The sequence below is a fragment of the Sceloporus undulatus genome, chromosome 11 (genome assembly GCF_019175285.1).
Source record: "Sceloporus undulatus isolate JIND9_A2432 ecotype Alabama chromosome 11, SceUnd_v1.1, whole genome shotgun sequence".
In the NCBI taxonomy this organism is placed as follows: Eukaryota; Metazoa; Chordata; class Lepidosauria; order Squamata; family Phrynosomatidae; genus Sceloporus; species Sceloporus undulatus.
In genome coordinates, this window is record NC_056532.1 from 10601077 (window position 1) to 10616310 (window position 15234).

The window sequence follows — 15234 nt, forward strand, 5'->3', positions numbered from 1 at the left end:
CTGAGTGACTGGATCAGCTAGATTCACAGAGCCCAACTGTCTTTCTGCTTTCTTTCTTCTTTCCCTTGCACTTTTTATCTCACCCTTCAGCCAAAAAAAGTGCTCCCAGACCAGCTTGCGAACATTCATAATGAGGCAAACCCACCGACCTTAGACCTAACAGTATGAAAGAAATGGCACAAAAGCAAGGGAAACAGTATGCTCTTCTATTGCCGTTGCGTGCCTTCAAGTTAATTCTGACATATGGCAAGCCCTAAGGCAAACGTATCAAACCTGCCTTGGCAAGATTTGTCCAGAGGGGGTTTGCCATTGCCTTCCTCAGAGTCTGAGAGAATACCCAAGTGGATTTCCATGCCTGAGCAAGAATTGAAGCTGGTCTGTGACTTCTTAAATACAAAGTTCTGGCAACAACTGGAGCCATAAGGATCCAAACGCAGCGGTGGTCTCAGCCTTGCGTCCCTTTGACTTTGCCAAAACCTGAAAACATGGCTGCTGTCAGGTGCTAGTTGGAGAATAGAAGAGTCTAACAGAGGTGATGTCTCAGTGCAGCTGATGGTAGCGCTATTTTTCTGTTTTGAGATGGATTTTGCAAAAGTACAGCAACCAGCAAGGGGGGGGGGGCTATTGGAAATTGTCCAGTGATGACCCCTCTATTTTCTACCCACCCCTGCTGTCTGTATTGCTCCAAAGAAGCACGGTCTTCTTGCATTCCTTCACGTCGAGGTTACTACATGATGACCTTTTCATTATTTTTGTTAAAAGATTGGAATGGGCTTTCTCCGTTGAGATGACTTTGGGGAGAGGGTGGCTCAGACTGCTCCCTACATTGCGAACCAACGTTTATATCTCCTGAGAAAGTGATGGGGGAAGGATGCATTTAACCACTTTGAAGCAAGAAGCCCTTGGACCATTTCACTGTAAATGGACTGTGAGATACCTGTGTGCCAGCAGATGAGACAAGGAAGAAATCTTCAGCTCAGGATCTGAAGCGATCGGAGATTATCCCAGCCTTTGTCGGAAAACTGCCGTGTTATCTTTTTAAACCTGCCAACGAGATTCCAAGCAAAGGGGCATATACAAACCATCTCTCTCTCTCTCTCTTTTAATGTTCAGCAAAAAGTTTTGCTGATCCACCTTGTCAGAAGCATCTTTTTTTTTTTCTGGAAAAAGGGACGGAAGAGCCATCTGTAGCAAGTTTCTATCCTTTTGCTCCTTGGATGATGCCATGTGTCCAATAGCAACAGCTGTTGATATTGCCTAATGAGCCTTAAGGCATCTTTCTTGGCTCACTTTGAGACATCCTTTCCCCCCGCTTTCCCTCTCTGTCTGCCTCTCTTTTCTTTTTGGAGCAACCCAAGGTGCTTTGGTTTGAGTGCATTCCCACCGAAGGAGAGAGTGCCGTGGAGTTGGCACAGAGGCCTGGTAAATGGGTTCATCAGATGTGGGTCTTGAAAATAAGGGAATGATCCTCTAGTGAGCTATCTGACCAGTTGAGGAGAGCAGTGATGTTTTATGTGCAATACAGAGCGCACCGGATGTCAAAAGTTAAATGTTCAGTGGGGAAAAGGCATATCCTTGCTATAGCGACTCACCATTCACATCAATAGCGGGTCGCCCCTCTACAGATTGTCAAGTCCGCAGATTTCAAGTCTGTGGCCTTGGAGGGGCGGCTGTATTTTCATCACTCCTTCCTATTGAAGAGTCGGAGCCTAGGATAATGAGAAGAATACTAGAAGTGAACAACTGGCTCTTCAGATGGTGCCATCAAGAAAAGGTTTACATAGCAATGGCCATTGCTGCCACATCTTGTGCCAAACAATGCCACAAAGCTGCTCTGCCTGCCCCTTTGCATGAGGCTGGGTCCTTCTGAGACATTTTGCCAGTGCCTCTTCTCTTCCAAGCAAAGTGCATGGTGCCCAAATGCAGCCAAATGGTTTTGGAAGATGAGGCATAACATCTCACAAACACTCTCCACGAAAAAGAAATAAACAAATTTAAATAGTTAATTTGCTGCCCTTTTGTGATGTCCAAATTTTCCTATCCAATGTGTCTCTAAGAGCTTGGCGAGGTGTACTTGGGACACAGGTTATATTTTCATTATTTCTTCCTTTTGAAGGACTTGAGTCCAGGAATAATGAGATGAATGCTAGAAGCAAACAACTGGCTCTGCAGAAAGTGACGGCAAGAAAGATTTTGCTAATGGGACCATGGTCTGCGCTTTCATGAACATAGAAGATGGGTTTCACCTCTCAGCAGTTGGAAAGAATGTGTTTGCTAGAAGTCGTGCAAATCTGACTAGAAGGGATTTGAACTGAGTTAGATGGGCGAGAGAGACTGTATTCCTGAGAACAGAGGGGCACTAAATACTGGGGGAAATCAATGAAAAGGGGAGATTGGACCGATAGTACAAGAACCGAAGAACGGACAGAAAAAAGCAGCAATGAGGAGTCAGCAGAGGAGAATGACTTCGATGTTTGTCTTAGAGGTTTCTACACGAATGCACTGAGTATGGGAAATTCCTCTATGGCAAGGGATTTGTCTAGAGATGGCCCTTGTGGTCCCTTTCAACTCTACGATTCTGCTGTCCATGGTGGAAGGATAGGGATGTAGTGAGACAGAGGATGGATAGCAAAATCATATTTGCATAGGGGCTGCTTTAAGGAAGGCAGATGCACTTTATCCTAAGTAGCGTGGCTTTGTTCATCTTTAAAGGGTATAGAAACTTTGGGCTGGGCTGCAAAGCCAATAGCAAGAGTGAGAGAAATATGGTTTTTGCCTTGGGGGAGATTTTAAAGTATTTTTGGAGGTGTCTTTTTTGCTTCACTTCGTAGGTATTGCTTTAGAACGGAGATGTCTTGGAGGGGGGGTTAAGGTTTGGCAGATACAAAGGGTTCTTGTTGCACCTTTGAGACTCACTGCGCGAAAGAAGTCACGGCAGAAGCTTTCATAGACTTGGTCTATTTCTTCAGATGAGTCGAAGGAAGTAGACCAAGTCTACGAAAGCTTCTGCTGCAACTTTTTTTCTGCACAGTTAAGGCTCAAAGGTGCTCCAAGGCCTCTTTGCAAACTGATATTCCAAAACTTAGCATGGCTAGGTTTTTGAATTGGACATGTAGAGTCATGTTAAAGATGGGAGCAACTCCTCTCTGTAAAGACATAAGGGAATCTGATGAGTTTTGACCGGCGGATTTGAATAACTGCAACAGAAAAAGCAGTGCCTATACTTTCTTGTGGGTTTTCTATGCGGCCATGTTCTAGAAGACTTTATTCCTGATGTTTCGCCAGCATCTGTGGCACCTTCGCCAAAGCTGTGCCCTTTGTTTATGGGGAGCTTAGTTACGGAAGAAAGCAAGAGGAGTGCTAGCAGTTGTAAGATTTGTTTTGTTCTAACAATAAATCTGTTGTATGGCGGTAGATCAATTGTTACTCTTTCCAGCGAAGGTTTGTTTCCGGCCTACGTGTCTCCCATCCGCTGTATTTAATTGAAAAGCCTTGCCTTAATTAAACTACAAAAACACTCGGTTGAGAAGGTTTCCACTTCACACGCAACCAGACAGCTTTATTTCACAGAATGTACGGTGGGTGGGGAATAGATCGCTTTTCTATGCACACAGTTCTCCGGAGGGATATAATTTTGCATTACGGAAACAATAACGGGTGGGTGAGTTGTTGATTGCTGGAGTTTGGAAGTTGAGGCTGCTTTTTCCAACCCTGTTACGGGGTGCAATGCCCTAATTTTCCGTTTTTGGCGTCTTTTGTCATGTTGCATCCCAACCTTCCATGCTCTCTGAACACGTTAATTTTTGGAGGGGTGTTCAATCAGTTACTCTTTTAAGTGGGCTTAATTGTGTAAAGATTATAATGCATAAGAGAGAGCCACCTATAATTAGAATTGGGGGTGGCACCATTAGACAGTGTTTTTAGTGGGGAAAATTACAGTCTTCATAAGCAGTGGAGTGGAGGCTGCATATATTAACAGGCAACAAGTGTCATGTTATCCAAGTGTAGGATTGACTAATGTTCACTTCGGTGAAATGCTTCTGGGCACTGCTCTGTCATCCCCGGTTGCTTTGCTGTCAGAGGCCTCCCAAATTGTAGTTAGGATGCAGCAGCTTGTAATGTAGGTTGTCTGGAATGAACTAGTAGGGTCCCTGGGGCAGGGATCTTTCTCTTTCTCTGACAAATCAAACTAAAAGAACCATGACTACTGATAGCATTGCATAAATGAGCATTATACTTGTCCCTCCACATTCGCTGGAGTTAGGGGCACAGGATCCCTGTGAATGTGGGAAAACCCTATGTTTTTTACGTCTCAGGAATCTCTTGGTCCTCCAGTGTAACTCTGTGATCAACATCTGCCAGGCATTGACCATAGAATTGCACTGGAGGAGTTACAAATGTCTAGACAAGTGTTCTCTTTAGGAATCTGTGGGCCCTTCAGTGTGACTTTTGGTTCAAGTTGACCACAGAGTTGCACTGGTGGACCTAGATATTCCTAGAGAAAACACATTAATGAAATCCGTGAGCAGTCAAAGCCGCAAATGTAGAGGAATGAGTGTATTGTAGTCATCCTCACAATTGTACTCTCTACATATGTACCTCCCTGCGGTATGCATCTCTCACCCTGTGTAGGCCTGGAACAAGTTACCTCCATCACGTCCCCAAGTAGTTCTGCAGCTTTGCAGTGTTATCCAATTGTGTGCTGCTTGTCCTGCATTGCGAATCACAGAATCCTAGAGATGGAAGGGCCCCCTAGATGCCACTGAGTCAAATTCCCTGCTCCATGCGTGAAATCCAGCTAGATACAGTGGTCCCCAATATGTGTCCTTTAAGGGATTTGGGACTTCAGGTCTCAGAATCCCAGAATATTGGCCAACTTGGCTGAGGCGTCTGAGAGCAGAAGTCCATAATCCCTTAAGGAGCACAGTTTGGGGACCACTGCACTAATGGGAAAGAATACAAGAAGAGTGCTTAGGCAATAGCCCTTCCTTGATCATCTTTGCCGGCAGGGGTGTCAGTAGGGTTGTGTAGGGGTGCGGAGGATACTGGTTTATGATGGCAGGGGTGGCCACAAACTCCTTTCCTTCTCCTTTTGTGGAAGGGGAGCAGTTCATGGCCGCCACTGCTGCTGGCACCTCCCTTTCCTGGCCCGGCCAGCAGCCTTAACAGACCCGGAAGAGGCTTCCCGGTGGCAGTGGCACTTCTCCTACACTAGTTGCCACTATGGGCGGATGGCAGAGACTGGCAAAGGCTAGCAGCTAGTGAGTATGCCAGGCAGCATGCGGGTGACAGCATGAGTTACCGCACTGGGGTGACACTAACCCTAGTGGTGCCACTTCTCCTTAGCATCATGCCCCTGGGCTATTACTGCTGCTGAACATCACAATTCGCCACTTGCTACATGTGGGCATCTCCCAGGTACTGTAGTATTTTTAAAAAGTTGTTTGAGCCTGGGCTGTCCCACACTTAGGAGGGTCCCACACTTCATCTTAAAACCTCTAAGGTGCAATGTGGCATGCACAAGGATGGCTGATCATGTGGAAATCCCTGTAATGGGCTCTAGAGATTCCCAGACAATGCACCGCAGGCCCTATTCATAGAGTACCCGCCTAGGCCAGAGGTATTCTTTGCAGGAGAAGAGACTGCAGAATAAACATCGCCAGCCTGGCTAGATGGACCACTGGTCTGGATCATTGGTTTTCAGGACTGTTATCTGAGATTTGTCTCAGCCGTGGCTCCTTTAGTTTATCTCTTTCAGGTCAGGTGGAGGTTTTATCTCTTTGTTGGTATTGCTTCGCTAACAATGAAGAGGTGCAGAATAAATGAATAAGGGGAAAGAAGAAGGAGAAAGAAAGTGGCGGGAGGGAGGGAGGAAGAGAACTCACTAGCCTCCTTTTTATTTTGTGCTGCCTCTACAGCTTTGGGTAATTTATGAGCAACAATTAAAAGCTTTGGAAAAAGTCGCCAGTGATAGGAAAAGAAAAGGAGGCCGCAAAGGTGGGGAAGGTTTGGCTGGGGGCCAGGAGCCACTTGTATTGTGCGTTTCTCCATTCTTCTAAACCCCTCTTTCTTGAAATAACATGACACTTGGGGGAGCATTGATTTCTGCTCTGAGTTGTTAATGAAAAATTCCTCCTTGGCTCCTAGTTTCTGAAACCCTTTGAGACCAACTACTTGGGGAGGTTCAGGGAGTAAACATGCCAACCAGTGTGATGTATGACTTTGTGTGAACTTTCTAGGGACGAAAAAGCTCTCCTTTTTAATTGTTTGTAAAAAATGAAGAGGTAGGTTTATTTTCCTTCCCCGCATCTTGGTTAAACCTGTCGGATTGATCTCATGTAGAGGACTCCGGCAGCACAGGGGAGGAAGGAAAACGCACAGGTCTTGTTAGAGCTGTACGAGAAAACTAGTGTTTGTGGCCTCACAAACAGGTTTCGAAACCTCTGCATCGAGCGGAAAAAGGGCACAGTGTTGAAAAGCAGCTTAAGACTTTGCCGTTCTATTCATTGAGCAGCTTTTAGACATGTGAGATCAGGTCTTTGTACATTTTGCTAATTACTCTTTAAAAATTTGCATTTCCACATCGACACTTTTGGAAAATACAGTGGGCCCTTGGTATCCGCTGGGGTTTGGTTCCAGGACCCCCCCCTCCCCCCAGATAGCAAAATCCATGGATACTCAAGTCCCATTAAACACAATGGCACAGTAAAATGGTGCTCCTTGTATAAAATAGCAACGTTAAAGTTTCCTTTTTGGAATATATATATACTTATGAATAAATCTAGAAATTTTAGTCAAAAAAGTGGTCCCAAAAACCTGAGCCGGCTTATCCACCGATCAATGTAAGTATTGTACTTTAACTCTCATACACACACACAACACGCACGCACACACACACACACACACACACCATCCCTTGGTGAAAAGTAAGAGACTACTGACTTCTCTCTATTCTCTCATCAATTCAGCTTTTAATATGAGCACAAACAGTTATGCCTTCTGGAATTTTGTAAGTTCTTTAGCATTGTATTCCTTTGCTTCATCCTTTATATCCTTTGTTAGATGCCCTTAAATTTTATCCTCGACTTATCCATGGTTCACATCAAAATCCATAATTTTGGCTCCAAAACCTGCCCTCGACTTATACTTGAGGTCGACTTATAATCGAATAGATAGATAGATAGATAGATAGATAGTGTGTGTATAATATCTTGATTCCTTTTAAAAAACCAGTAAAAACATAAACAGAATTGCTCAAGAATTCACTTTCAGTTTCCAAGTTCTTTCCCATCCTTCTAACTTGATATTCCTTCCAATATCTTGGACCCATTTAATCATGGCATGCGTAGTTGCTTCTTTTCCCAGTTCTCTTTCATTTAGTCGTTCATAATCTTATCTACTTCATCCATTTCTAATCGAAAACGTTCTAGTTTCTCGTCCGTGTTGAATCTCTCATGTAACTGTTTGTAAGCAGTCGGAATTTATATATTTTGAAATACTTTCAAACCGCAGATGCTTGAATCCGTGGATTTAAAAAATCATGGATACAGAGGGCTGACTGTATATTTAGAACTGCAAACCTGCTGATTATTTAAAAAGTGACAGAAAGGAAAAAAAATCACTCGTGTTGTGATCATTAAAAGTGTTAAGGAGATTTAAAAATAAAATAAACTGCCCACATTAAATTATCTCAAGTATATGTCTTATTAATTTCCAGTCCGATTTGAGTCCCGAAGTCTTGAAATTACTCTTGGGGATTGTGCCCTGGAGTGTCGTTTTAATGGAAAAGCTGATTGGAATGAGAAGGTTGGTGTGGGTCCCAGCGTTTGGCCGATCGCTTCGGTGCCGGCTGCCAACGAAATCTCGAAACAGCTTGGCTGGTTACGGCTCTTAGTTTGGGTTTCAAGAGAATGTGGCTTTGGAGTCTGCGATGAGAGCAACGCACCCTGCATCTGCTGAACAGACTTTTCATGTGTTTTCACTTCGTGTTTGTTCGACGGCTCAGCCCTGGCGTTGAAAACCTCCTGGCGCTGAGTCTTTATACAAACCGAGCCCAGCATCTTCGCCTCGTAATTCGGGCCTCCTCAATGAGACGACTTGTATCATTGCCACTTTGACTTCATCTTTAAGGTTTTGTCCACCAAAGCGACCTTCACGGGGACAAAATATTCTGAAGTTCAGTTGTAGATGGGATGCCAGCTGGCAAGTTAATAAAATAATGCTTCCGGTCTAACTCCTTTGTGTGTTTTTCAGAATAAGAAAGGGGGGGAAAAAAGAAGAGGGGAAAGGAGCAAACTTTATATGCCTGCTCAATATTTCAATTCCATTTCTATCAAATATGTATAATATACCTTGCTCTTCCGCCTCCTTTCCCAGATAAATGACATTCCCAGCCAGACACACGCACCTGCCCTAAAGTCTCAAGGGGAGATTGACAGTGTCTTCCTTTTCTCGATATGCAAATCGTACCCAAATTGAAAAAATGCAAATCGGCTCAAAAACTCGGGATAGATTTCGGACGTGGCCCTGTGATGTTGCACAGGTTACCCTTTTCTTCCTTGGTGTCGGGAATGCAGCAGCCCAAAAGACAGCTCCGTGCACATAGTGTATTTGGATTTATCTGTCAATCAAGGACGGACATTTGAAAATACCCCCTTATGGTGCAGAAAAAAGCCACATTGTCCCCCATAAGTGCGGTCTAGGCAGAAGATTGTATGTGACCAGTGCCGACTGGCGCACTGCTAAGTGATGTGGATATTTGCCTACTTGTGGCCATTCTTTTTCATTGTCCCCACTGACACCACTTGTGCCTCGTGGACATTTTCACCCATGCCCTGTGGAGTGACTTATCTGGCACAGCCTGGTTTCTCTCTGTGACATCCCTTGATCTGTATTTAATGCCAAGGAACTGGTTGTGGGTCATCGCCTTTTCCACAAGAGATCTCACGCTTCCCCACGAACATATCACTTCTGTGGTTAGTAATTCATCCTCGAAGAACATAAGACAAGCCATGCTGGGTCAGATGTCCTGTCTAGTCTAAGCCAGTCAGTAGCCACTGGGAGATCCACCAGCCAGACATGAGAGTAAGTACACCTTCTGGTCACTGGTATGCGGAGGCAAAATAGTACCAGAATCAAGATACGTGGATTAAAGTAACCACCTACTCAGTCCAGAAAGAAGCAGGCACTAACCTGAAGGAAGGTCCAAAACAATCCCTTGGTAGATAGATTTTTGTGTGTTTTGGGGGCTATGTGGCCATGTTCTAGAAGAATTCTTGTAGAACATGGCCACATGGCCCCCAAAACCCACAAAAAAAACTATGGATGCTGGCCATGAATGCCTTCGACTTCACAATCCCTTGGAAATTATGGAGCCCTCCAACTCTCACATAGGCATATAACATCATCACTTCCAGCCTTTTCATCCTCACCTCCTTTTCAAGACAAAAACATCTGGTCTGCTTTCCCTATGTTCATTTTACATATGGGACAGTTAAGAACACATTTGTTGATTCTATCTGAAAGTATGTCATCTTTATTTCAATCTCCGCTCTCTTACGGTCTTTTTTATGGTATTTCCATAAAAGATATCTCAGGGTAGCTGTGTTGGCCATGCAGCAGAGTACAATAACTTCAGAAATCCACAAAACCGTGATACCTTTCTTGGGATAACCAAAATGCACAATACAGCTTTCAAAGCTCCACTGTTCATCTGGCAAAAGTGTTAAAAATCACATTACACTCTTTGTCTCATGACTGGTGACAGATGTAAAAAACTTGGGAATTCAAAATATGCTTTTGCGTGTGCCAGAAGGACGGTGTAAAGAATTACCGGAACTTTACAGCAATGGCGTCTTAGTCACTAATGCTTTATTGCCTTCTCCCGAATAAAAACATCTGCCGGTGCAAAAAGTTGTTGCATAAAGAGAAATCCGTATGTCAGATGGGGTAAAAGTTCAGCAGGGCGCATGTTGGAACATTACTTGTCATGTTACTTTGCTGTCTGTTCCTTGCACTCGCTTGCACATGCTGTCGGTGCAGTTTTATTTTGAACAGCTGCTCCGTCTTTTTTGTAGCGTGGTCAGTAGTGTGTATGTTTTAAAATGGGGATTTTTAACAGCCTGGGACTCTTGCTTATAAGCAGCGTTATTTGCTTTGGCAGCTTTTTCTGTGTGGTGGGCCGGAAGATAAACTGTAACCTCCCCAAATTCTTTTGAATGCCAAATACTTATTTCTTTGATTTTACATCCTGTTTTAATCCCCAAAGTGGGACTTGAGACAGCTTCCAACAAGATTAAGAATGGATACAAATGATTTTTAAAAGGTTATACAGTTGGCCCTTCCTTTATGCAGGGGATCCGTTTCGGACCCTGCCGCGTAAGGGAAATACCGCATAAAGTCAAGTCCCATTAGAAACAATGGGGCTTGTTCCCGCAGCGTGCACTTGGTGCACCGCAGGATGTGCGCCATGGTCACACTCTATGGTTTCTTCTGGGGCACAGGAGAAGCTTTTCCGGTGTGGCTCCCAGCATATGTTGGAAGCCACGTATAGCACTGTAATAGTAAACTCAGTTGAACAAGGTATAAGATTTAAATATAGTGATCCCTCCACATTCGCTGGGGTTAGGACTGAAGGACCTCTGTGAAAGTGGAAAACCCGCAAATAAATGAACACTGTTCTTTTTATATAAGAGAAGACTTCTCTAGGAATCTCCAGTGCAATTCTGTGGTCGACATCTGCCAAAGCTTATTGTTGTTGTTGTTATTATTGCTATACACCACCATAAGTTTCGCATGCGCTTTACATAAAAATCAAAACAAGAATACAGTTAAAACCTGCCTTCGGCATACAATCTACAATCAAAAGCAGCAAAGCTTATAAAATAACAGCATCATTAAATGGTAAACTATAAAAGCAATACACACTTACACTTATCTAACAGGTTGATCATAGGATCATACTGGAGGACCTACATATGGCTAGGTTTTCTCTAGGGACTTCTAGGTTCTTTGGCACAACTCTATGGTCAACGTCTGACCGTTGCGCTGGAGGACCTAGAGAGGACTTATGAATCAAAACTGTAAATATTAAAATCCGCAGAAGTCAAAGCTGCAAATGTGGAGGGATGACTGTACAGTGAAATTAAACATGGTTAAATAAACAGTAATAAAGAAGACATTAGCTATCAATCTCTAGTTACAAGCCCCTTCTGAAGCAAGCATGGATATTTATTGAAGGTCCTCCTGAACAGTAGAAAGAACAGGAACAAGGGCATTTTAGTTTCCCCAAGCAGGGAAATCTAGCGTTTAGGAGCAGCCACCAAGAACACTCAGTCTGTCCTCTCTACTAAATGTACCTGAGAAGGATCACGGCTGAAGATTACAAAGCCAGGGAGGATAATATGGAAACTACGGCCTGTTACACACTGCCAAAATACAGCTGCTTGGGGTCTCTTTGGAGGTATGCTGTTTAAATGATGCCTGGGTCCTAAGAGTCCGGAGGTTGCACCAAAGCCACACTCCATTCCTAAGCACCGGAGTGCAACTTTGGTGCAGCTTCCGGATTCTTAGGACGCATGCATCATTTAAACAGCATATCTCCAAAGAGACTCGAAGCAGCTTTATTTTGGCAATCTGTAACAGGCCATTCTTTAGAATGCACCCAAGTTGTGTTTGAGCTTGACAGGTCCTTAGCAGCACTTGGTTTTTGGTTTAATGGAAAACCTCTCGAATTGTCCTAGTTAGAATTAAACTTGCATATGCAGTAGCGAAAAATCCAGGTGAAATTTGCTGTGCTGGAAGATATTATTCCCTGCTGTCTACTGAAAAATAAGTTTACAGCTTGCACTGTAGCAAAGAGAAGTGTGTGGAGACCTAGGGAACCACTTACCTAGACGGACTTGGTTGGAAACTTTACAATGCCAGTGTGTATATACCAGTTGGACTGATCAGTGTGCTGGGAGCGTGATGTATCTATGCTGCCTTGAATTCCAGGATGGGAGAAAAGAGAGAGATGAATGAAATAAATAAATGTATCACACGTTCACGTATCAGGGTTGGGAAGTAATGTTCTTGATTGTGTTGGCTTCTCTTTATCTTCTTACCTTACCAGTCTTTTCTGGTTTTATTCTTCATGTGCTCAGCTGTGACATGGCCAAGAATGCCCCCTCCAAACTAAGATCTCTATGGCTAAAAACTGGTACAGTGGACTCTCCACATTTGCTGGGGTTAGGGGTGCAGCACCCCTTTGAAAATGGGAAAACTGCAAATAAAAATATTACTTATTCTTTTTTTACTGGAGAAAGCACTTCTTTAGGAATCTCTAGGTCCTCCAACGCAACTCTGTGGTCAACAACTGTCCATAGAATTGTACCGGAGGATCTACAAACGCCGAGACAGTTATTCTGTCTAGGGATGTCTAGGCCTTCCAACGTGACCTCTGGCAGACCTTGACCATAGAGTTGTGCTGGGGGACCTAGAAATTCCTAGAGGGAACAATTTAACCAAATCCGTGAATAATGTAATCTGCAAAAGTCAAAACCGCACATGTGGAGGGACGATTAGAATCGGTCAGTCTTGGTGGGGCAAAATGTAGACATTACATTTTTGTTAATTCATCATGGACATGCAATTTTAACTCTCCTTTGTTGTTTGCATACTTAAGAAACTATATGGATTGCATCAGTTTTGAAAGGAATTATTTAGTGAACGATGGAGCCATCGCCGCAGATCATCTAACTGTCTCTTTTGCTGGAAAGAGCGAGCCATCCATTCCGGTGAGGCGCAGCCATTTTGCCATGGGGATCACTGTTCCCCCCAGAGAATGCCTGTTGTCGATACCTAGTTTCCCTGGAAGCAGTTGTTTGGTGTTTGGGTAACTACGGCAGCTTCCAACCCATGGGATTTCAGCAGTCTCAGTTTGCCTTAGAGAAACACAACATTTTGCAAAGAATACAGAATATAGCAGTCACATCGTTCACAGAGTGTCAAGCTAGTCACTCGGCTCTGACCCTTGCATTGCTCTAAATGTCTTGAGAATGATGTTGGGAATAGTATTATATTCATTTTTAATGAATTTAAGTCACCTGTAGCTGAAGATCTCAAAGTGGTATGCAACAAAATAAAGGATATAATAGTCAAGGATACAGAAAATTGACGATACATACCCTCCCTACATCCTCATGCATCTGAAGAAGTAGACTCAAGTCTATGAAAACTCATGCTACCAACTTCTCTCTTTCAGTTAGTCTCAAAGATGCTAAAAGATCCCTTGGCATACTGGCAGAGGAATGGTTTGGCTGGGTTTTGTCTTGGAGTCCTTTCACACCGCACTGTTATAGCACTATGATTCCACTTTAACAGCTATGGAAGTCTCCTTTGGAATCCCAGGATTTGCAGTTTAAAGAGAGCTATGGAGAAGTCTCAGCCAGAACTCTCTGGTGCCCCAACAAAACTAGAAACCCAAGGTTGCCATAGAAGGAATCATAGCATTGTAACTGTTTAGTGTGAAGGTGTTCTTGGTGATCTTCTGGGATATGCTTGTTGTTTGATACCGTTTCATAAGCTTGAGCGTGAAATAAAATGGGGGTGTGATCCCCATTTTTCCTTGTCTGCATGGTTTTTCTACCAAGTGTGGGGAACATGTGGCCCTCCAGATGGTGTTGAACCTCATCCCTCACCTTTAACAGGCTGGGAGTGATGGGAATTATAATCCAGCAACATCTGGCAGGCCACACATTCCCTTTCCTAGTTTTATCCCCTCTCCAACATTTTTTTCTTCATTTTTGTCAGATGGGAGGCAACATGGTAGTCCCAGGTTGAGCTAGCTAGCAACCATAGCAGAAGCACCAACTTGGAAGGTGGCATTGGCCAAAGTTATCCCTCTCTGTGTTACTTGGGGGCTTGGTGCTCATTTGGCTCTCCAAATTGTTTGCTCATATATAACCCTCGGAGAGATCCTGTGTAATTAACTTCTGAACTTCCTTGAAATGGAGGGCGGAGGGGGAGAGCCGTCTCTTCAGATCTGGGTAGACGGGGAGCCTTTCGTCGCTCTTTTTCTTGCTGATCGCAAGGTCGTTTTTAACAGCTGCTCAGCTGTAATTAGCCAAGCCAGTCTTAGCGGTTTGAACAATTGAAAAATTACAGGGGTCAGCGGCTCGGTGTCTTAAATTTTAATAAGTACATAGGAAAACAAAAAAGTGCTGAGTGGAGGAAAAAATAATCCCGCTAAACAGGCTGGTAGGGCTTGTGTGTGTGGGCATCTCCAGCCTAAATCCACATGTGGGTCCCAACTAAAGAAGACCCATTGCGTCAGTGGGTTCCCTGAGTCAAGAGTTGGCTTTCCAAATTACTATTGATTCATTGGGTCTACTCTTGTTAGAGATGTCATTCTACCCTTCCCACTGTGGGATCAAATCTGAGAGGAAGCTATGGTTTCTGAGATATTTGCAACAGGGCGACAAGAAATTCTGGTTGAACCCAGGAGGTTGCATCTTGTTGAACTCAGGAGGTTGCTTCTTGTTGAACCCAGGAGGTTGCTTCTTGTTGAACCCAGGAGGTTGCTTCTTGTTGAACCCAGGAGGTTGCGTCTTGTTAAACCCAGGAGGTTGCATCTTGTTGAACCCAGGAGGTTGCTTCTTGTTGAACCCAGGAAGTTGCGTCTTGTTAAATCCAGGAGGTTGCTTCTTGTTGAACCCAGGAAGTTGCGTCTTGTTAAATCCAGGAGGTTGCTTCTTGTTGAACCCAGGAAGTTGCGTCTTGTTAAATCCAGGAGGTTGCATCTTCTTGAACCTAGAAGGTTGCGTCTTCTTGAACCTAGGAGGTTGCGTCTTGTTGAACCCAGGAGGTTGAATCTTGTTGAACCCAGGAGGTTGCTTTTTGTTGACCCCAGGAGGTTGCGTCTTGTTGAACCCAGGAGGTTGCGTCTTGTTGAACCCAGGAGGTTGCGACTTGTTGAACCCAGGAGGTTGCGTCTTGTTGAACCCAGGAGGTTGCATCTTCTTGAACCTAGGAGGTTGCTTTTTGTTGAACCCAGGAGGTTGCATCTTCTTGAACCTAGGAGGTTGCTTCTTGTTGAACCCAGGAGGTTGCGTCTTGTTGAACCCAGGAGGTTGCGTCTTGTTGAACCCAGGAGGTTGTGTCTTCTTGAACCCAGGAGGTTGCTTCTTGTTGAACCCAGGAGGTTGCATCTTGTTTGTGGATGAGGATGGAGCTGTGTCTTGGCTGTGTGCCTTA

The 15234-nt window shown here is 44.1% G+C and overlaps 1 protein-coding gene across 12 annotated transcripts in view; it reads left to right on the forward strand.

Annotated features, from left to right (window-relative positions):
* LOC121917114 (RNA-binding protein Musashi homolog 2-like) overlaps nucleotides 1-15234 on the forward strand; it is a 911933-nt gene that overhangs the window by 635991 nt on the left and 260708 nt on the right. The gene's annotated exons all lie outside the window — the stretch shown is intronic.